The 22,729-nt window shown below is 33.9% G+C and overlaps 1 protein-coding gene across 2 annotated transcripts in view; it reads right to left on the bottom strand.

Moving 5' to 3' along the window:
- Positions 1-22,729, bottom strand: part of LOC6045490 (dipeptidase 1) — a 416,070-nt gene that overhangs the window by 267,164 nt on the left and 126,177 nt on the right. For both annotated transcript variants that reach the window (XM_038259115.1, XM_038259116.1), the window contains exon 3: positions 4,615-5,233. The gene's annotated coding sequence lies outside the window, so the exon portion shown is untranslated. The remainder of the gene's footprint in view (positions 1-4,614; positions 5,234-22,729) is intronic.

A 22,729-nucleotide genomic window follows, 5' to 3' on the forward strand; every position in this document is an offset into this window, starting at 1 on the left:
AATGACCGAAATGACCAAAATGACCAAAATGACCCAAATGACCAAAATGGCCAAAATGACCAAAATGACCAAAATAACCAACATGACCGAAATGACCAAAATGGCCAAAATGACCAAAATGACCAAAATGTCCAAAATGACCAAAATGTCCAAAATGATAAAGATGACCAAAATGTACTAAATGACTTAAATGATCAAAATGATCAAAATGACCAAAATGACCATAATAACTTAAATGACCAAAATTACCAAAATTACCAAAATAAAAAAAAAACCAAATTGACCAAAATGACCAAAATGTCCAAAATGACCGAAATGACCAAAATGACCAAAATGACCAAAATAGCTCAAATGACCAAAATGACCAAAATGACCAAAATGACCAAAATGACCAAAATGACCAAAATGACCAAAATGACCAAAATGACCAAAATGACCAAAATGACCAAAATGACCAAAATGACCAAAATGACCAAAATGACCAAAATGACCAAAATGACCAAAATGACCAAAATGACCAAAATGACTAAAATGACCAAAATGACCAAAATGACCAAAATGACCAAAATGACCAAAATGATCAAAATGACCAAAATGACCAAAATGACCCAAATGACCAAATGACCTAAATTACCAAAATGACCAAAATGGCCAAAATGACCAAAATGACCAAAATGACAAAAATGACCAAAATGACCAAAATGATCAAAATTACCAAAATTACCAAAAGCACCAAAATTATCAAAATTACTATAAATACCAAAATGACCAAAATGATCAAAATACCAAAATGACCAAAATGACCAAAATGGCCAAAATGACCAAAATGACCAAAATGACCAAAATGACCAAAATGACCAAAATGACCAAAATGACCAAAATGACCCAAATGACCAAATGACCTAAATTACCAAAATGACCAAAATGGCCAAAATGACCAAAATGACCAAAATGACAAAAATGACCAAAATGACCAAAATGACCAAAATGATCAAAATACCAAAATGACCAAAATGACCAAAATGGCCAAAATGACCAAAATGACCAAAATGATCAAAATTACCAAAATTACCAAAATGACTAAAATGACGAAATTGACCAAAATGACCAAAATGACCAAAATGACCAAAATGACCAAAATGACCAAAATGACCAAAATGACCAAAATGACCAAAATGATCAAAATGACCAAAATTACCAAAATGACCAAAATTACCAAAATGACCAAAATGACCAAAATGAACAAAATGACTAAAATGACAAAAATAAAACGGAACTGCAACCTTCGGCCCCGCTGCGTGAAGTGCGGTGAGTCACACCTCTCGGAGGCGTGCGCACTGCCACGAAAGGCGGACTTGGGGGAAATCGCAGAACAAACCAAGTCGCGCGTAAAGTGCGCGAACTGTGACGGCAACCATACCGGCAATTACCGCGGATGCGTCGCGCGCAAGGCCTACCTCGAGGAGCAGGAAAAGAGGAAGAAGAAAGCAGCAGCGTCCCACTCTCCTCAGCGAAGTACGAGCGCAGCCGTTCCTGCAGTTGGGCAGCGTACGGTTCCAGCGGACAACCCAGCGATCCCTCCTGGATGGGGGCGGTCGTTTGCCAGCGTGGTCGCTGCCGGTAGCGGCGATGCGGCCCAGCAAGGAGTCACCGGGGAAGATCTCTTCACCCTGCCGGAGTTATTTGATCTCGCGAAGGAGATGATGACGCGGTTTCGGAGCTGCCGTAACAAGGCAGGGCAATTTCTGGCCCTCGGGGAGCTGATGATCAAGCACATCTATAATTGATTATTTTTTGTCTGTGATCTAGTTTTAAGCTTTCTCTTTATCTATCCTTTTCCCATTGCACTTTCTGTAAGTTTTTTGAAAACTTTTTCTTACTCTTGTCTATTCCATAGTTAAAAGTAATAATTTTTCGATTGAATTATGATGTAAAACACAGCTGAAAGGAACACCAAAACTCTGTTATGTACCTAATTGAACTCATTGTAACTTGATTATTCACAAATAAAACCGAATTGAATTGAATTGAATTGACAAAAATAAAAAAAATAAGACCTCTCAAACTTGGTCAAATCAAGCGGAAATAAAATATTTTATCAAAAACTTCAAAATTTCAATGGAATTAGAAGACAAATCAACTGAAAATAATCTATAATTCCCATTTCTGCGTTGCATTGCATTTAGCATGTTTGGGCTCGTTTAAAAATATTTTAAACTTTTTTGAAATTGTTATGTAAAGCACCACAAAAACTTTTTTCTCGCTGAAGTAAAATTTTCATCAATACTTAAAAAAATTGGAAACCTGTGATTGGTAAACAAATGAATAGTTGTTTAATGCATTTAAAACAAAAATCTTTTTTCGTCCCGTGGCCTGTTTCGTATTTTTCTTGTGTTTTGAAAATGCATTTTTTCCTCAAAAAATTTCTCAAATTATTGTTTTTGCTATATGGGTATCAAATAATCGGGATTTTGTTACATTCGAGAGCTATTTCTTTAATTACTCAAAACTTTCACAAAACAACGTTTTTTCGAAAAAAAACTAAAAATCTTTTTAATACGATATGGGTATCTAATAATCGGGATTTTCCATACATTTCGATTGTAATTATCTTTTTGATGAAAAACTCATTTTTTTTTAAACTAGGTATTTTTCAAAAAAATACTAAAATTTTGTTTTGCCAAAATTGGAATAAAATAAGTGGAAATTTTTCTCACGTTTTGAAAGAGTTTTTTTTTTAAATACTCAAAATGTTTACAGAACTACGTACTATTGAAAAATTAATCAACATTTCAGTTTTTGCTATCGGATTCGTGCTGTAAAAGACTGATATTTGTAGTATTTTTTAAGTACGGATTTTTGTGAAAATTTCGTGTGTTTTTTTAAATGTGATATTACTTTTGAAATGTATGAAAAATCTATAATAAGAAAACTTGTTTTTTTCAAAAATACTTATTTTTGTGGAAATTTTGATGTACATTCCAAACTATACTATCCGAAGCCTCAATTATCCGAAGGTTTGTTCGGGCCTTTGAATAATCGAATCATGAACCATTTGACAACCCAATTCAAGTTCTGCGATCATATTTTAGTCAAAATTTGAATTCTTGATTCCATATTAAACTAAAATGACGAAGTTTAGGGCTGAAGCTCGACATAAATAAATACAACGAATTTTTTTTTTGACTATCCGAAGTTTTGATTACCCGAAGTGATTTTCGAAAAACGGTAAATTTTGTAAAATGCAACTATCATGCTAAATCGTTGCAAAAGGCTTTGCAACAATAATTCCTTTAATTATAATAAATATGGTCTGCCCATAATTAATCTAAGTTCGAATCCCCAATTGGAAGATTGCTATGTGCAAAATAAGTTTGAGGCCCAGCCTATAAGTTAATTGTGCAACATCAGTTTAAAATTCATATGGAATACATATATTTTTGTTTATTTTACATTTTTCAGTTTCAAAAATGTGTCATGACAATTTTGACAAAATTATTTCATTTTTAATCATATTTAAACTTTCAATATGTTTTATAGTTCAACTAAATATATTTGTGTCGTATAATTTGAATGAAAGCATGGATACCTCAATCATTAAATTTATGTTAAAAAAAGAGAAAAAAAATTGAACGAAAATTTATTATTTTTGGTAGGTCTGTTGGCTGGTTTGACTAGCTTTTTCGCTAATCTTGGCCTTTTTTTGTTTTAATTATTTCTAGCTAGATTTTCAGCTATCTAACCAACTTCTGTTTCTTAAAAAATAGCATTGCTGTTTGCAAAGACAAGTTTGTTTGAATTAAATATGCTAAGCATTTTATTTGTGGAGTTCCTAAATTCAAAAAAATCAATTTAAATATTGTGAATGATATCATCTAAATAATTGCCAGTCGTACAAAAAAAAAACATGAAAAAGCTCGCTATTCCAGGTGGAACCACTGAAACGAAAGCAGCTTACCACTTCTCTTTAAAACCGGTAAACACGAAGCAAGAAAACTACGAAAAAAGCAAAACTAATGATAACTACCATTTTCATTTCGGCACCTGCCATGTTATCACACCTCCCTGCCTTGTGGTTGGTTTGCTTCTACAAATTAACTCCACGACACGACACTTCCACTTCACCACCGGATTTGGGTGTTTTTCGGCGGACGTTTCGCGTGTCACATGGCATCACTAATCCTCCCGACAGGACGGACACACCTTGGGTTAAAAAAGTGTGGAAAATGACCCGAAAACTGGTGTGGTGCTGGGCTTGGTCTCTTGTTGTGGGTGGGGATTAAGGTGCAAAGGCACGAGATTTGGTGTGGAAAGAGGGTGTTTTTTTTTCTTCGTTTTACTTTATGAGACGGTAACGTTTGAGTCTTTTAAAAAATGAAATGAGAATAGGAAGTTATGCGGTTCAAATTCAATCGCTAAATTGAAGTGCTTCAATTGTCATTCGAATGTAAATAATTGGTCCTTTTGTATCCTTCACAAAGACCCTTTCAATTCTAAGCAATTTTCTTGCAATTTTCAATCAACTTGAGTTTCCAATCCTCGTCCAACCCTTTACTAAAACCCATCAAACCCCACTTAACTCCCATCGGATTGAGCCATTTCATTTCGACTTACCTCGTTTTTGCCCCTTTTCAGGAAGCCGCTGGTCCCGGCCAGAAATCCTTTTCCTTCAAGCCTAACTCCTGCGTCCTTTGGCAAGTGAGTATGCAAATCGAAAAACAAATTGATACTTGAAATGGGTCACAATGACATTTGTCACAAAGCACTTTTCACTTAGTTCTCCATTTCTTTTCTTCCCCTCCTCGCGCTCAGCTTTTCTTTTCGTATTTTCTTATTTTTTCACTCGAAACAAAAAAAAAAACCCCGCGTCACCTTTCCGGCGTGGGCAAACTTTGCCCGGTCCCTGGCAAATCGAGATAAACACTTTCTTGCCTTTCCTCGCCTCCCCCTCAAGAATTTCACTCGACTTTCACCCCGAACGTCATTTCCCTCATCGTTTGTCGATCGTTTGGAAAAATATTTATTCGGGGGAGTTTTCCCTTTTCTTTTTATTTGGCGGGAAAACGAAAAACCACTTGACGATTTTCACCTGGGTCTGGGAGTTTTTCCCCCAAATTTTCCACACACCCCTTCTTGACTTGACTTTTTTTTTCTGTCGGGCAAGTCTCGGAAAATTTATCGTCGTTTCTAATTTATGTTGCTTTCAGCTGGCGTGGCACAGTCCTGGTGGCACCTGAAACGATTTGACCGCAGAAAAGAGAGAGAGAGAGAGCGAGTTAGAGAAAATCGTTGAATGAAAAATAAAGTTGAAATGAATGGGAGAGTAAGGGCGATCACTGTCAAATGAGGTTGTTTTTTTGCAATTTGAAATTCAGCGATATTAAAAATAATTTAATTTTGATAACAGAAATAAAAATAACCATTTTGTCAGTTTTTCGACTTCAAAATGACAGTTGAAAAAATTCAAATCTTTTTAAAGGATTAATAAAGCTCCAGTGCACGGTGACTGATTTTCGGGAGTGCAACTGGACCATGGAAAACGAGCAGCAGCTTCCGAGGTTAGTATTTCACTTTTTGGAACGAGAAAACTCAACAAGGTTTCCGTTTGCCCCCGGATGTCGAAGCTTTTTTTTCGTAACTTTTTAAGCAATCTTGACGTTTTGTGAGGTGGATGTTAAATTTTATATTTTACTTAGAGCCTTAAAAATCATGCCATTTTCATTACATTTGTAACTGAACGTCATGATATTCTTTTAAATAAATTATTTTAAATTGGACTTTAATCCAATAAACCCCACCGTGTCACCAAATCGAGTAAAGTAATCGACTTTGCTTGGGGGGAAGGTGTGCCCTCCCGACCCCTCCCCCCGTTAGAAGCTGATCAAATTCAATTTGAAACTAAGAGTTGGTTTTCTCTAACGAAACGACAAGTGTGGGAGCCAATATGCGATAAAGTACGATTTTTCACTAGCTGTGTACTGGTTGAGTTGTTTTTTGTATATTTCTTGTTTTTTTTAAGGCATTTATGCTTGAATGCTTTTATGGTCTGGAATTTAGTTGTAGGTCAACCAAGTATGACTTTTATCAATCAAGATATGATGTGATATTATTTAAAAATCTGTTGTTTTCAATTTTTAATATTTTTTACCAATTAATTAAAGTGTGTCCAAAAGGGTCATTAATTGAAAAAAATTAAGTTTAATGATAAATTCCATTCCTTCATATTTCAGTAGAAAATCATAAGATTTTTTTAAATTTGCATATTTTTAAAGTTCAATTAATATTAATGAGAAATGCTGCTACCTTTTTATCAGTTTCTTGTAAAAATTATCAACAAAATAAAGATGGTTCAAATGAACAATGAGGCTAGTAAAATTTTTAATTTATGTTAATCTTTGCAAATGCTTAAAAAATACTCAAAATTTGGCCAATTCAATTTTTATTGCCAAAAATAGTAACTTTCATGGATTTTTTTACAATTTATTATAAATTATTGTAATTGCTTGGTCCAACAATATTCTTTTAAGTACGATCAAATAGGAGATTTAAATTTCACAAATATTGATTTTAGAGACCACAGATTTGAAAAAAAAGGAAACTTTTTAAATTTAATATTTACGTAAAATATTCAAAATAACGTCAATTTTCTAAGAAAACTTTAAATTTATTTCGTTTACAGTTTGATTTTAATTTGCAAATCACTGTGAAATACCCAAATTCTGTTTTTTTTTTAATATTTTTATATGTTCCAGGGAATACCTAATGGCATCATTTTCGACGTCAATAGACAAAACATACTGTGATTTAGTTTTAAGCTTTTCTATTTCTATCCTTTTCCTTAGCAAATCTAGAAGGTTTTTTTTTTATTTTTCCTTCTCTTGCCAAATCCATTGTTAGAATATCCAATTACATCAAAATGAATTATAGTGTAAACCATAGTTGAAAGGAACTCCAAAACTCTATTAGGTTATAAGAAATACGGAATTGTAAATTGATTATTTACTGACAAAATAAATTGAATTGAATTTCCTAATGGCATCATTGAAGGCAAAGAGAAATCTTATTAAAATCACTTATTTTCCCAAATTTTGAAACGAAATATTTTTTTTCGAAACTTTAACCAAATTAACAATTTGTATGTACTTTACTTTTTTCGCTTAATTCCACTGTCAAGTTAGAGTTATTTTAGCATTAATCTTAGGTAATTTTTTTTCGTCAATGTTGTCAATGTAATTCCATCTTGGCAAGTATTTTCATCCAAATTACACTGATAATTCTCTTCTGGATAAATGGATGTTGAGATAAAGCATAAACAATATTTAGAAAAAAACATTAAAAATATACAAATTCTTACCTCAAGTAAACATTCACATGGCGATGACTTAATTGTGGTGAATTTTATCGAAAAATTGTAGTCTACTTTTCTATTGCAAATTTTGATTAAAACTTTTAGTTGATTTTAGAAAAAAATTACAAATGTAAAGTTTTGTTTTTTTTTTAAATTTATATCTTTGTAAAAGAAGTCTTTTTACAAAAGATGCCTTTTTTGGTCTCCGAAAAGAAGTGGGAAGTGGGGCTTAATACCATCCAAATAATGTCAGCAAAATCAAAGACAATTAAAAAATATATTGTCATAGTTTTATTTTTCTTGTTTTCAATGTTTAAATAAATAAAATTGTTTTTGCTTTTTTCAATCAAAATTTATCATTTTTATTCGAGCCTTTTATATGAAAAAAATAAAAAAATATAATAATTTAAATAACAAGCCATAGTCTTCAAATTTAAATGAAAAACGTGTTTTAAAATGCATTTTACACTAGTTCAGTTGTTTTGCAATCTCTAGTTTTCAAAAAATGTAAGATCAGACAAAAACATAAATGTTGTCGAAAAAAAAAAGATTTTGCATCGAAAATTTTCAAAAAATCTTAAAATTTTTTAATAAACCCAAACATGCTAAAAATGATTTTAAACGCAGAATATATTTTAATTTGATTTCAGTTGGTTGCACTTGAATTTTTATTGAAATTTTGAAGTTTATTGTAAAAATATTTTTTTTGCCCCCTGATTTTTCGGGCCAATTTTGAAGGGGGGGGGATGACAAAAACTTTTAAAAATATTTGTACCAGCCTTAGTTTTTTTAATTAATTTAATCCTAGCTAGAATTCTGCTTTGTCTAAATCATCTCTTAATTTTTTCGTTTTTTTTTAAATTAAGTAAACATTTTTTGCTTATTCTGGTTTATTTTAAATTTTTGTCAGCCCCCACTTCCCTTCAATGTTGGCCCGAAAAATCATGAGGCCAAATTAAATATTTTTGTTTGAGTTAATGTAAAATTAAAACTTTTGAAAATTTTCGATTTGATTTTTTTCCTAAAATTTTTGTTTTCGTCAAATCATACAATTTTTTAAAAGTAATGATTGAAAAATAACTGAACTAAGCGTAAAATTCATTTTAAAAAACTTTTGACATTCAAATGTTGATACTTTGGCTTACTATTTCATTTTTTTCTATTTTTATTTTGCTCCACCTTCGACCCTGTTCAGAACTGGGGAACAAAAACTTTGAAAAATATTTTTTTGGGTCTTATTTGCAATTTTCATCGCGTCCCTTTACCTTTTCCATTTTTTTTTTTGAATTGTAATTTTCCCCGTGTTCTTCTTCTGTTCCATATTTTTCTTAATTAGTTTTATGTTTTTGAGTTGCGTTTATCTTGTCTAGCTAATATTTTTTAGACCTTTATCAAAAAAAAGAGAAAAATAACAAAAATAAAAAATTATCGCTATTTTCGCCATTGGGCTATGTTCTATAATTTCCATCCAATTTCTACATTTTTTAGCTATTTTTAAACTAAATCCTTGAACTTTTGAGTCGCAACAACGTTTCAGATGCCTCAACAATCAAGCCTTCGGACACCTAGTTTCAAGTAGGAATCTGGCAATCTACAAAGTCAAAGCAATGTTTTTTGATTGGCTAATAAATGATTATTGGCTAATTTTCAGGCCGTTACCCGTCTAGAGAGGGATTAGATCTTGGAGGTTTCATATATAAACAATTCAAAACCTGTTCGTACATAGCAAAATAATTTTTAATGTAGAAATTGTGCTAAATGAGTAGTAGAAATAAGTGATGAACAAAATAACGATACACAAAATTTCATGATACCTTTTCCCAGACATCTCCCCTCTAATAACATGCGGCCTAATGACCCCTTCCGGGTGCCTCAACGGTGCCCAACACAATCCGTAATTTGACCCGCAACCATTCCGACTCATCCAATGAACCAAAAATTGAGCCATTGCCGAAACTGGTCCTCCGAGTCCAATGGAGAGCCGCTCATCCACAATTGCTACCATGTACCGAACCCGTTGTACCCGAAAAACGAACAACTTTGTACCGCAGTTTCCCTCCCTTCGAAGCCAAACCACAAGCCACCACCCAACTCTAAGCTGTCAGCTGGCAAGTCAAGGATGAAATTGAAACAGTGAGTGTTCAGCGTTCACCTTCCTTGCGGAAAATTCGTCGAAGGATGAGGTAGGACGGTGTTTGTAACCCCCTTCTTGGTACATGAACATCACCCATCAACCTGAAGCTGTGTGTGAAGTCAGGCAGCACTGGCATAAGTCAGTGTGGCCAGTGAGGTGGTGGCCACCGACGACGATGACTACGGGTTTGGACTAAGCCCCGGGTCTCGTTAGCTTTATTTGCCTCTGGAGAGAGTGAGACTGTGCGAGACTAAACAACAACTGCAGAGCAATTCTTCGTAAAATCAGCATTTTGCTGTTGGAAAAAATGTTGGTTGTTTTCCTTTGAGTCAAATAACGTCTAATTTGGACAAACTTGAATTTAAAAAATAAATTCTGAATAATAATTGCAGAAACATAAATAACAGATAAAAAGTGAAATAAATTCTAATGAAAACTAATAAATGTTTCTGATTTTTTAGAGAATTTCTTACCAGCACTATCGAATTAGGCTGTCGGCTGCCAGCAGTCAGTGTGGTTTGAAAACAATCCCCCCTCCCTTTACCACCTTCTCTTTAAACAAGGAGTGGTTTTTGCTGGTAAAATGGATAGTTTTACAGGGTTCAGGATCACGCGTTAGTGCGTGGTGATTTTTTCATGAAATTCAAATCAAACTTGTGTCACAAAAACAAATCAGCATTTTTTAGCAAAGCCTAATTGGCATGCAGAAGGCATTAATGATTCTTTTGGTCGGAACATTTAAGTTTATTTAATTTATGTTTAACGTGAAGCATGAGAATGGTCACAAGCTTGAATTCTCGGATATATCTGTAAGATAATTGGACTTTAAAGTATGATTACCAAAACTTATTTGTGCTTTTTCATACTGGTCATGTGCAACATGAACATCATTGTATCACTTCACTTCACTGCATTTATGAAAAAGTTTAAAGACACATCCATCACAAATTCAAAAAAGAAAGAAACAATTAAATTTCGCTAAATTTCTACATTTCATCACCGATCCTTAAAATTTCACCGTTTTGCTCCAAATCACTTTTTCCAAAAAAAAAAAAACTCGATCCAACCCGTTCGATTCGAGAGCGGCGAACCCAATTGAATCCAGAAGGCAACACCAAAATCGCCAATCCAAACCCGAACCGCAATAAATTCGATCCCTTTGACGTTTTTTTTTTCTTTTCGTCGCCCAGCTTTATCCACCATTTTTGTCTGCATTTGATCGTGTTTTTGCTACTTTGAAACAGCGAGTGACAGGGGACGAGGGGGCCACCCCCACCAGATTTGGAATGTCCTGCCCACAAGATGAAAATAAAATAAAAAAAAAGAATATCCAAAAATCCAACCGATAAAACGCAACCAATTGAAACCGAACCTGGGCTGAGCGCCGAGTCGCCCGGAGTTTGGCCTGCCGGTGGTAATTGGTTCAATTTGGAGCTTTTTTTTGTGCTACCGACTTTGGTTACTGGGGAAAGCTCGTAAATGAGTGTAACGCTTCGGTGGAAAAGTGTGTCCCCAGCTGAGGGGGAGTGGTGGGTGGGTTATTAGAGGGACGTTGGAATTGAATTTTTGTCGACGGTGAAATGAGGGTTGTTGGTGAAAGATTTTGATACAGCCGTAAAAATGTATTTGCTTTTTGAACGCTGGCAAGGCGTGGATTTAATAGATTTTTATATTTTGTTTCGTCTGCATTCGATTTGGTACGGTTGGACAGGCAGAAAAATCTGGGGAAACGGATTTGATTCGTGCAAATAAAAACTCAAATGCTTGAAAAACTTGTAACATTTTAATAATTCAAGCATATAAAATGCAGCAGAGTTTCTGTTGCTCAATATTTTAATATTTAAGTATCTCATTCTTTGATAATGATTTAAAATATTTCTTTTAGAAAATATCTCAATTTTGAGAATCGCAATTTTCATAGCCAAAGTGATTCTGCACGTAAACCGGAAATCAGCAATTATTCACGAAATTGGTTGTTTTCATAACACTTTGATTTTTCATTTTTTTTTTATTTGGCTTAGACGTTCATTATTTTGTCCCTACATATTTCCATACAATTTTTGCGGTTGACACTGGAAATATATGCAAACATACTTAAATCAGTTTCTTGGAAAGACATTCTATGATCGATTTGGCGTCTTGGGCAAAATTGTAGGTATTGGTAATCAAACACATTTAAAAATATGTAAACCATTTTTTTTCTCAAAAATATTTCAATTCCCAATTCCGTAATTTGAAATTTTTGACATATTTCGATAGAGTTCGATTAAATTTTTCATAAAAATATATTATTTATTGATGATTCAAATATGAACAAATAAACTAAGAAACTTGTCCTGCTTGAAATCATAAAATCTGAAGATATATTTGATTTCTGTTTCGAAACAACTTAAACCATTTAACCTATAAAAACTTATTATAGCTGTATGAAGTTGTTCAAAGAATCCTACTCAATGTTTTTTTTTATAATACTAAAATTTTCAAAATTTGATGAAAACTGCTTCTTGAGATACTTCACTCTGTGAGATTCCATACCAATCTAATTATATTCAATTCATATTTTTCGATTTGCAAAAAAAAAAAAAAAAAAAATCAAGCTATCAATAACACTCAGATTTACGGGATCAAAAACTCATCTTTTGAGCCACAGAGAAGCATGACCAAAATACTCTCGTCAAGTTATATTTTTTTAAAAAAATATAAATTTTCGAAAAAAAAAATTTTAAGCAAAAATTGATTTTATTTCAAATTTATTTTTGAAAAAAAAAAAACGAAGATTGATTACAATTAATAACAGGGCTGCGGAGTCGGATCATATTTCAAGCGACTCCAACTCCGACTCCGACTCCGGCTTTCAGATCCAACCGACTCCGACTCCGACACCAACTCCGGCCTACCAACTCTAGCCGACTCCGACTCCAGCTTTAAAAATATGGTTGGCTTCGACTCCGACTCCGACTCCACATATTTTTAAATATTTCAAAAGTTAGTTTACTATTATTTCGAAAACATTGATAAATAGGATTATTTAAAAACTCTTTATGTGAAAAAACTGGAAAAAAGTTTCTAGTTTTACAAGTTATAGACGTAATTAAAACAGAAATAAAAAAAAAAACGCCAGTTTTGAAGGTATTTTCAGAAGAACAGTTTGGTAAATAAATTTGGATTTATTTACTTAATCTAAAATTTTCATTAAATTGATTAAAAGCTAAAATATTAAATTGTTATTTTTTTAATGATCATTAAAAGAAAGCTGGCCTTAATAATTGATTTAACATATAAATTCAATTTGCTCACATTTAAGTTGACATTATTATAAGAAGCACAGTGACTATCATAGTCACCGTGTATTTTTAAATAACAATTTTAAACGAAACTTTTTTTTAAAGCTCTAAGAAATTTTTAAGACGTACATGGACATCACGCCAAGGCTGAAGAAGTTTATTGTTACAAATCAATGTATCTTAAAAAAATCTTCGTGGTAAGAACGCTTAAGGAGTCCTTTTCAAATATCCGTGACCTTGAAAATATTTTACCTCGGAATTTTGGATTTATTTGATTTTTTAATTTTTTTTTATATATTTAAAAGGAGGCGCGCGATACTTCTTGCATCTTCATTTAAAACGAAGCTTTATGTATGGTCGTGCGCCTCCATGAAAGTTTATGAAAATAGTTAGAATTGGATAAAAAACAAAAATCCACAGGGGTAATTCTCTATCTGAGCAATTCTCTACGAAATCGGTCTTTTTTCTTCAATTTTAATTTTTATATTTTTTAATCCGGCTGAAACTTTTTTGGTGCCTTCGGTATGCCCAAAGAAGCCATTTTGCATCATTAGTTTGTCCATATAATTTTCCATACAAATTCGGCAGCTGTCCATACAAAAATGATGTATGAAAATTCAAAAATCTGTATCTTTTGAAGGAATTTTTTGATCGATTTGGTGTCTTCGGCAAAGTTGTAGGTATGGATACGGACTACACTGGAATAAATAATACACGGTAAAAAAATTTGGTGATTTTTTATTTAACTTTATCACTAAAACTTTTTACAAAAAACACTATTTTTAATTTTTTTATTTTTGATATGTTTTAGAAGACATAAAATGCCAACTTTTCAGAAATTTTCAGGTTGTGCAAAAATCACTGACCGAGTTATGAATTTTTAATCAATACTGATTTTTCAAAAATCGAAATTTTGGTCGTAAAATTTTTCAACTTCATTTTCGATGTAAAATCAAATTTGCAATCAAAAGTACTTTACTAAAATTTTGATAAAGTGCACCGTTTTCAAGTTATAGCCATATTTAAGTGACTTTTTTGAAAATAGTCGCAGTTTTCATTTTTAAATTAGTGCACATGTTTGCCCAGTTTTGAAAAAATATTTTGAAAAGCTGAGAAAATTCTCTATATTTTGCTTATTCGGACTATGTTGATACGACCTTTAGTTGCTGAGATATTGCAATGCAAAGGTTTAAAAACAGGAAAATTGATGTTTTCTAAGTTTCACCCAAACAACCCACCATTTTCTATCGTCAATATCTCAGCAACTAATGGTCCGATTTTCAATGTTAATATATGAAACAATTGTGAAATTTTCCGATCTTTTCGAAAAAATATTTTTGGAATTTTCAAATCAAGACAAACATTTTAAAAGGGCGTAATATTGAATGTTTGGCCTTTGTGAAATGTTAGTCTTGATTTGAAAATTCCAAAATATTTTTTCGAAGAGATCGGAAAATTTCACAAATGTTTCATATATTAACATTGAAAATCGGACCATTAGTTGCTGAGATATTGACGATAGAAAATGGTGGGTTGTTTGGGTGAAACTTAGAAAACATCAATTTTCCTGTTTTTAAACCTTTGCATTGCAATATCTCAGCAACTAAAGGTCGTATCAACATAGTCCGAATAAGCAAAATATAGAGAATTTTCTCAGCTTTTCAAAAATATTTTTTCAAAACTGGGCAAACATGTGCACTAATTTAAAAATGAAAACTGCGACTATTTTCAAAAAGTCACTTAAATATGGCTATAACTTGAAAACGGTGCACTTTATCAAAATTTCAGTAAAGTACTTTTTGATTGCAAATTTGATTTTACATCGAAAAATGAAGTTGAAAATTTTACGACCAAAATTTCGATTTTTGAAAAATCAGTATTGATTAAAAATTCATAACTCGGTCAGTGATTTTGCACAACCTGAAATTTCTGAAAAGTTGGCATTTATGCCTTCTAAAACATATCAAAAATAAAAAAATTAAAAATAGTGTTTTTTGTAAATCAAGTTTTAGTGATAAAAGTTAAATAAAAATCACCAAATTTTACCGTGTATTATTTTTCCAGTGTAGTCCGTATCCATACCTACAACTTTGCCGAAGACACCAAATCGATCAAAAATTCCTTCAAAAGATACAGATTTTGAATTTTCATACATCATTTTTGTATGGACAGCTGCCGAATTTGTATGGAAAATTATATGGACAAACTAATGATGCAAAATGGCTTCTTTGGGCATACCGAAGGCACCAAAAAAGTTTCAGTCGGATTAAAAAATACAAAAAAAATCGAATGACCGAAATCCTAGAGAACTGCTCATCTATCAACTCACACGAAATAGGGAAAAGTTCTCCGCCAACTCACACAGCAGTTGCCCCGACCCCTCTTCGATTTGCGTGAAACTTTGTCCTAAGGAGTAACTTTTGTCCCTGATCACGAATCCGAGGTCCATTTTTTGATATCTCGTGACGGAGGGGTGGTACGACCCCTTCCATTTTTGAACATGCGAAAAAAGAGGTGTTTTTCAATAATTTGCAGCCTGAAACGGTGATGAGATAGAAATTTGGTGTCAAAGGAACATTTATGTAAAATTAGACGCCCGATTTGATGGCGTACTCAGAATTCCGAAAAAACGTATTTTTCATCGAAAAAAACACTTAACAAGTTTTAAAAATTCTTCCATTGACCCAGAAGGTTAATTTTTTCATTTTGAACAAAATTTTTCATTTTAAAATTTCGTGTTTTTTCTAACTTTGCAGGGTTATTTTTTAGAGTGTAACAATGTTCTACAAAGTTGTAGAGCAGACAATTACAACAATTTTGTTATATAGACATAAGGGGTTAAGTTACTTTTTGCGTTTCTCTTTGTTTCGTCGTGCGTGCCTGTCGCGGGTGACCATGAACGGCGATGATCGATGACGACCAACTTTTTCAAAACTTTTTTTCGTAAGATCGCGATAACTCGTGATGTTTATAAGCAAACCCCTTATGTCTATATATCAAAATTTTTGTACAACTTTGTAGAACATTGTTACACTCTAAAAAAACCCTGCAAAATTAGAAAAACACGAAATTTTAAAATTAAAAATTTTGTTCTAAATGAAAAAATGACCCTTCTGGGTCAATGTAGATTCGAAAAGTACAATAAATTTCCCATAAAATGACATGTTCCAAATTTTTTTACAGTCGAGTAACGGAAAATGGGAGAATTTTTAAAACTTTTTAAGTGTTTTTTTCGATGCAAAATACGTTTTTTCGGAATTCTGAGTACGCCATCAAATCGGGCGTCTAATTTTACATAAATGTTTCTTTGACACCAAATTTCTATCTCATCACCGTTTCAGGCTGCAAATTATTGAAAAACACCTCTTTTTTTCGCATGTTCAAAAATGGAAGGGGTCGTACCACCCCTCCGTCACGAGATATCAAAAAATGGACCTCGGATTCGTGATCAGGGACAAAAGTTACCCCTTAGGACAAAGTTTCACGCAAATCGAAGAGGGGTCGAGGCAACTGCTGTGTGAGTTGGCGGAGAACTACCCACAGGATAAATATTTTCTAGGTCACGGATATTTTTTTATCTTGAAATCCTGTCCTATCCTGAAATCTTGAGATTTGTTCAACAATAATTTGCAACAACATCAAAATAGTTTGCCTAAGGATCAACATTCTTAGACACTTTTAATTTTTTGTACAAAGTTATACACAAAATGCGCATGTTGAGTTCCAAGTGATAGATTGTTATAATTGTTGATCATTTGTTGGAAGAGTTATCCTGTCAGTGATTTTTTTGCTTTCGATTTCCATAAATAGTGATTATTATTTATATTTTTTGATGTACCTCGTAACGTTTTTCCTGAACATTGATTTACTTAAAACCACCAAGACATTCACTATCGGGGTATAAGATGACTGTGTGTGTACTTTTTCTGAAATAACTAGATTTGGTCAAATTTGAGTTTAAAGGGCACATAAATATTGGCAAAAGGATGCAGTCAAAATCAATTAAATATTTCTGACTACAAAACCAATGTTGTTGTTTTTAGTTATGGTGATTATATGTACTTGGGCAAGAGATGATTAACAGGTTATCATTTAGTGATCTTAAAAAAAATAAAAATGGCAACGCAGCGCATGCAACTTTAAAAAAAAAAAATTAAAAATATAAGAAGTTTTGTAAATTAATCTGTTTTCTAGCAAATACAAAAAAAAATAAACATAATTTTTTTTTTTGAATTTAAGATAATTCCGACTCCGACTCCAACTCCGGGTAATCAGAAATATTTGGCTCCGACTCCGACTCCAGCTAATAAAATTTAGCCGACTCCGGCTCCGACTCCGACTCCATCTGTTCGAGTTTTTACGACTCCGACTCCGACTCCGACAGCCCTGTCAGAAACTGATGGTTCAGTATTCAATGTAAAAAATGAATCCCGCGTGAAATTTTCTGAACGCTTCGAAAAAAAATTTGGATGGGTAAAAATTAAAACTGAAATTACAAAATGGCCAAACATTCAATTCAAAATTACGCCTTTTTGAAATATATCTCTTTATTTTAAAATTTAAGGAGACTAAAAAAAGTATATTTTGCGCAAAAGATTAGGATGGTGGAAAATCTGATACGGAGAAAAAAAATCTAAAATATTGTCAAAAAAATTTAAAAATAAAATAAAGATGCGATTGAAATTACTTCACACTGTTTTGTTAAAGTGCACCGTTACCATGTAAGAAACATTTATGGATTTTTTTTTCGATTTTTTTCTAAGTTTATTAAATATATTTTTTTTTTATTTTCGAAAATTAAAAACAAGTTTTTCTACGTTCAAATGCAATTTAAACGTAAAATTTAAGTAAATTGTTTAACTTGTGTCTTTAAGTGTCAATGTGTGACACAATCATCCCGCCCAAGATTGCGGGTCATCCCAGCGCTGTTGACTACACCGGGTGAACCCTTTTCGACCTCCGTCACGACAATACAGGATGTCTGTGTCTGTGTGTACGTTCGCATCCATGTATCCTCGCCTGGTGTCATCATTAAAACTTTGTTCAACCGAACACACATTCCCACAAACTCACATTAGTTCGGCATCGCTTACACGTGGCCCTGTGGTGCACATCTCCCACGTGGTCCACCATGTCTGGAAGGGATCTCTCCTGCATGTAGGCAACTGGAGCAGCAACAGCAGCAGCTACGGTGGATTGTGGGGAATTTATGATATGGGATGCAATCGAACCCCGTTGGACCAACCAGCCAGTGTATGGGGTAGAACGGAGCTATAATCCTTTGGCCGCCAGTTATGAGTGAACCCATTTTGTGCACACGTGTCCCTCGCGTGCAAAGTAAATTTTGTGTGAGTGTGTAGCCTGGTCAACCAAGTTAGTGTGTCGGTTACATTGTAATGGGATAATAATGTGGTGGGAATTGTTTACTGCACCTGAGCGGAAGGGGGAGGAAGGTTGGAGAAGAGGGGTCTGGTCAACCCAATTGATGGTTCATGTATGACGATTTACCACCCTGCAATCCACCAGCGCCCCTGGCCAGAGGTTTTGACCCTGAACGAGGGAGAGGGTGTTGCACAATATTGTTTCAACCTGGTTTATGGTTTCACGTTACGTGCAATTGTGTTTATAAACTCGGTTGTTTATTTGTAAATAGAAAAAAGGCAAACAATTTATTTAATAGCACACAATTGTGTTATAATCCAGCTTAAATTGAACTTTGCTTTCATCCATTGTGTTTATTTATGATTATGTCCCTTATTTCATATAATTACGTATCATTTGCAGGATTCAGATTCCATAATCAACCAGTTTGTTAAAAAGTCTAAAATGAAAACAAAATACTTTTGCCAGAAAACTATCAGTTCAGCATCACAATCACTTGAAAGTATTTCTGGATCCGGATCCAAATAATGTTCAAGTTCAACAGTCCACGTTCCAAAAAAAGTGCCCCCTAATCAAAATTGAGGTGTTGACCAATTACCGGCACCGCATTCCGCAAACATTATCTACTTCAGCATAATTGATCAGTACTCAATTTGTGTTATTACCCTTTGAATTACGCCGGTAATTACCCTTCTGCAGGGGCGTATTCGTTTCGTAATTGCAGCCTACACACACCCCCACCAAAAGATTAACTCGCCTCACTAAGCACCTACTCCCCCTCTTTTTCATTCCCCACGGGAGGCAACTTTCCATAATCGCTACTACCACCCACCCCACCCCACCCCCCTCACAACCTTTCTGACTCATCACATTCTAAACGCTTTATTAATGTCTGTAATTTTCCGACCCGCGGCGACTGCCGGGGTCAAACCGCAAATAGTGGATCCATTCGGGGCGTCCCGGGCTGGTGGTAGCGTTTTCATTAAAATTATGATTCTTTTAATTTTCACAGGCCATTAGTGACGGGGGAGGAGGAGGAGGAAGGAGCGAGGTCCCAGGACAACACACATGCCACCGCCCGCTCTGGCTGTACGGCAACGTCGCGGCCTGGGACTATCTCGCACATACAACACATATTGCGGTTATTGGACTCTCCATTCAAACGTGGCCGCCCGGGGCGGTTTGTTGTGGGGCAGGGCAGCGTGTATACTGTATTAGGGTGTAATATCAAAATCGATTTTCCAGCACAGCACTTTTTCAGTTCCTTTTGGGGTCCTAAACAACTACCCAAAGTTTGGGACCGATTGGTTTAGTCCTCACTTTGCGCAAAGCGATTCAATTTTCCATATAAATTTGTATGGGGAAAATCATTTTTTTGGATTTTGGTATTTATCAAATCCACGTTTCATGCTATATCAAAACCGGACTTATATTCGGATGCTCTGAAATGTCCTCTACAACTTTGCCGAAGAGAGTATGGTGCTAACATGCTCCTGAAAGAAGATATAGCGTCTTCAAAACTCGTCTAAAACGTGATTTTCGAGCAAAAAACACGTTTTAGACGAGTTTTGAACACGTTGTATTTTTTTTTAGGGACAAGCTAGCACCATACTCTCTTCGGGAAAGTTGTAGAGGACATTTTAGAGCACCCGAATATGAGTCCGGTTTTGATATAACATGAAACGTGGATTTGATAAATATCAAAATCCAAAAAAATGGTTTTCCCCATACAAATTTATATGGAAAATTGAATCGCTTTGCGCAAAGTGAGGACTAAACCAATCGGTCCCAAAATTTGGGGAGTTGTTTAGGACCCCAGAAGGAACTAAAAAAGTGCTGTGCTCACTAAATTTGGACAACTTTATTTTTTTCCATACAACCATATTACACCCTAATACTGTATACATACTCTGAGGCAAATGACACACGAGGGAGGGTTGCTCAAGTTACTGTTGAGTCGCGAAAAATTGAACTTATAAGGGAAAAATCAAATTTTGAATGACTTCAAGTCCACAAAATTTTAATTCTTTTTCAGTCAAAATGAGATCACAACTTTTTGAGAAAAATGAAGGTTAATTCAATGAACCTTCAGCAATTCTTTGCAGATTTGAATAGTGGTTATTTTTTAGCATGTTTGGGTTGGTTGCGACTTTGTTGGTATTTTTCATAAAACAAAAGAGGTTAGTTTTCCTGATTAGTACGTTTATGCTAAGATTAAAACTTTATCTTGGTTCAAATACTCACAAAAGATAACGATATTTTTTCGACGAGATATTATTGGTGGTAAACGTCGATTACTCATTTGAAGTAAAATTTTAAATGTCTTTGTTAAAACAAAAATTTCGCTTACCTTGAACCTGTTTTTGAAACTTTTTTAATATAATGTAGTACGTATAAGTGTACAAAAATTCCTCAGTGCACCTTATCTTTGATGAAAACTTAAATTTTCTTAATTTTCAATATTTCTTAAAAAGGACGTGAAATTTTGTTAAGGTATTCCCGGGCAGACGGTAATAACAATATTCATGCCATTTCAATATCAAATACTGTTAAAATAACAAAAAATATTTTGGACTATTCATGCATGCAAAATGACCAAATGCACCAAAATGACCAAAATGGCCAAAATTACCAAAATGACCAAAATGACCAAAATGACCAAAAGCACCAAAATGACCAAAATGACCAAAATGACCAAAATGACCAAAATGACCGACATGACCAAATTGACCAAAATGACCAAAATGACCAAAATGACCAAAATGACCAAAATGGCCAAAGTGACCAAAGGCACCAAAATGACCAAAATGACCAAAATGACCAAAGGCACCAAAATTACCAAAATTACCAAAATGACCAAAATGACCAAAATGACCAAAATGACCAAAATGACCAAAATGACCAAAATGACCAAAATGACCAAAATGACCAAAATGACCAAAATGACCAAAATGACCAAAATGACCAAAATGGCCAAAATGACCAAAATGACCAAAATGACCAAAATGACCAAAATGACCAAAATGACCAAAATGACCAAAATGACCAAAATGACCAAAATGACCAAAGGCACCAAAATGACCAAAATGACCAAAGGCACCAAAATGACCAAAATGACCAAAATGACCAAAATGACCAAAATGACCAAAATGACCAAAATGACCAAAATGACCAAAATGACCAAAATGACCAAAATGACCAAAATGACCAAAATGACCAAAATGACCAAAATGACCAAAATGACCAAAATGACCAAAATGACCAAAGGCACCAAAATGACCAAAGGCACCAAAATGACCAAAATGACCAAAGGCACCAAAATGACCAAAGGCACCAAAATGACCAAAATGACCAAAATGACCAAAACCACAAAAATGACCAAAATGACCAAAATGACCAAAATGACCAAAACCACAAAAATGACCAAAATGACCAAAATGACCAAAATGACCAAAATGACCAAAATGACCAAAATGACCAAAATGACCAAAATGACCAAAATGACCAAAATGACCAAAATGGCCAAAATGACCAAAATGACCAAAATGACCAAAAGCACCAAAATGACCAAAATGACCAAAAGCACCAAAATGACCAAAATGACCAAAATGACCAAAATGACCAAATTGACCAAAATGACCAAAATGACCAAAATGACCAAAATGATCAAAAGCACCAAAATGACCAAAATGACCAAAATGACCAAAATGACCAAAATGACCGACATGACCAAATTGACCAAAATGACCAAAATGACCAAAATGGCCAAAATGACCAAAATGACCAAAATGACCAAAAGCACCAAAATGACCAAAATGACCAAAAGCACCAAAATGACCAAAATGACCAAAATGACCAAAATGACCAAATTGACCAAAATGACCAAAATGACCAAAATGACCAAAATGATCAAAAGCACCAAAATGACCAAAATGACCAAAATGACCAAAATGACCAAATTGACCAAAATGACCAAAATGACCAAAATGACCAAAATGATCAAAAGCACCAAAATGACCAAAATGACCAAAATGACCAAAATGACCAAAATGACCGACATGACCAAAATTACCAAAATTACCAAAATGACCAAAATGACCAAAATGACCAAAATGACCAAAATGACCAAAATGACCAAAATGACCAAAATGACCAAAAGCACCAAAATGACCAAAATGACCAAAATGACCAACATGACCAAATTGACCAAAATGACCAAAATGACCAAAATGACCAAAATGACCAAAATGACCAAAATGACCAAAGTGACCAAAGGCACCAAAATGACCAAAATGACCAAAATGACCAAAGGCACCAAAATTACCAAAATTACCAAAATGACCAAAATGACCAAAATGACCAAAATGACCAAAATGACCAAAATGACCAAAATGACCAAAATGACCAAAATGACCAAAATGACCAAAATGACCAAAATGACCAAAATGACCAAAATGACCAAAATGACCAAAATGACCAAAATGACCAAAATGACCAAAATGACCAAAATGACCAAAATGACCAAAATGACCAAAATGACCAAAATGACCAAAATGACCAAAGGCACCAAAATGACCAAAA

The sequence above is a fragment of the Culex quinquefasciatus genome, chromosome 3 (assembly GCF_015732765.1).
Source record: "Culex quinquefasciatus strain JHB chromosome 3, VPISU_Cqui_1.0_pri_paternal, whole genome shotgun sequence".
In the NCBI taxonomy this organism is placed as follows: domain Eukaryota; kingdom Metazoa; phylum Arthropoda; class Insecta; order Diptera; family Culicidae; genus Culex; species Culex quinquefasciatus.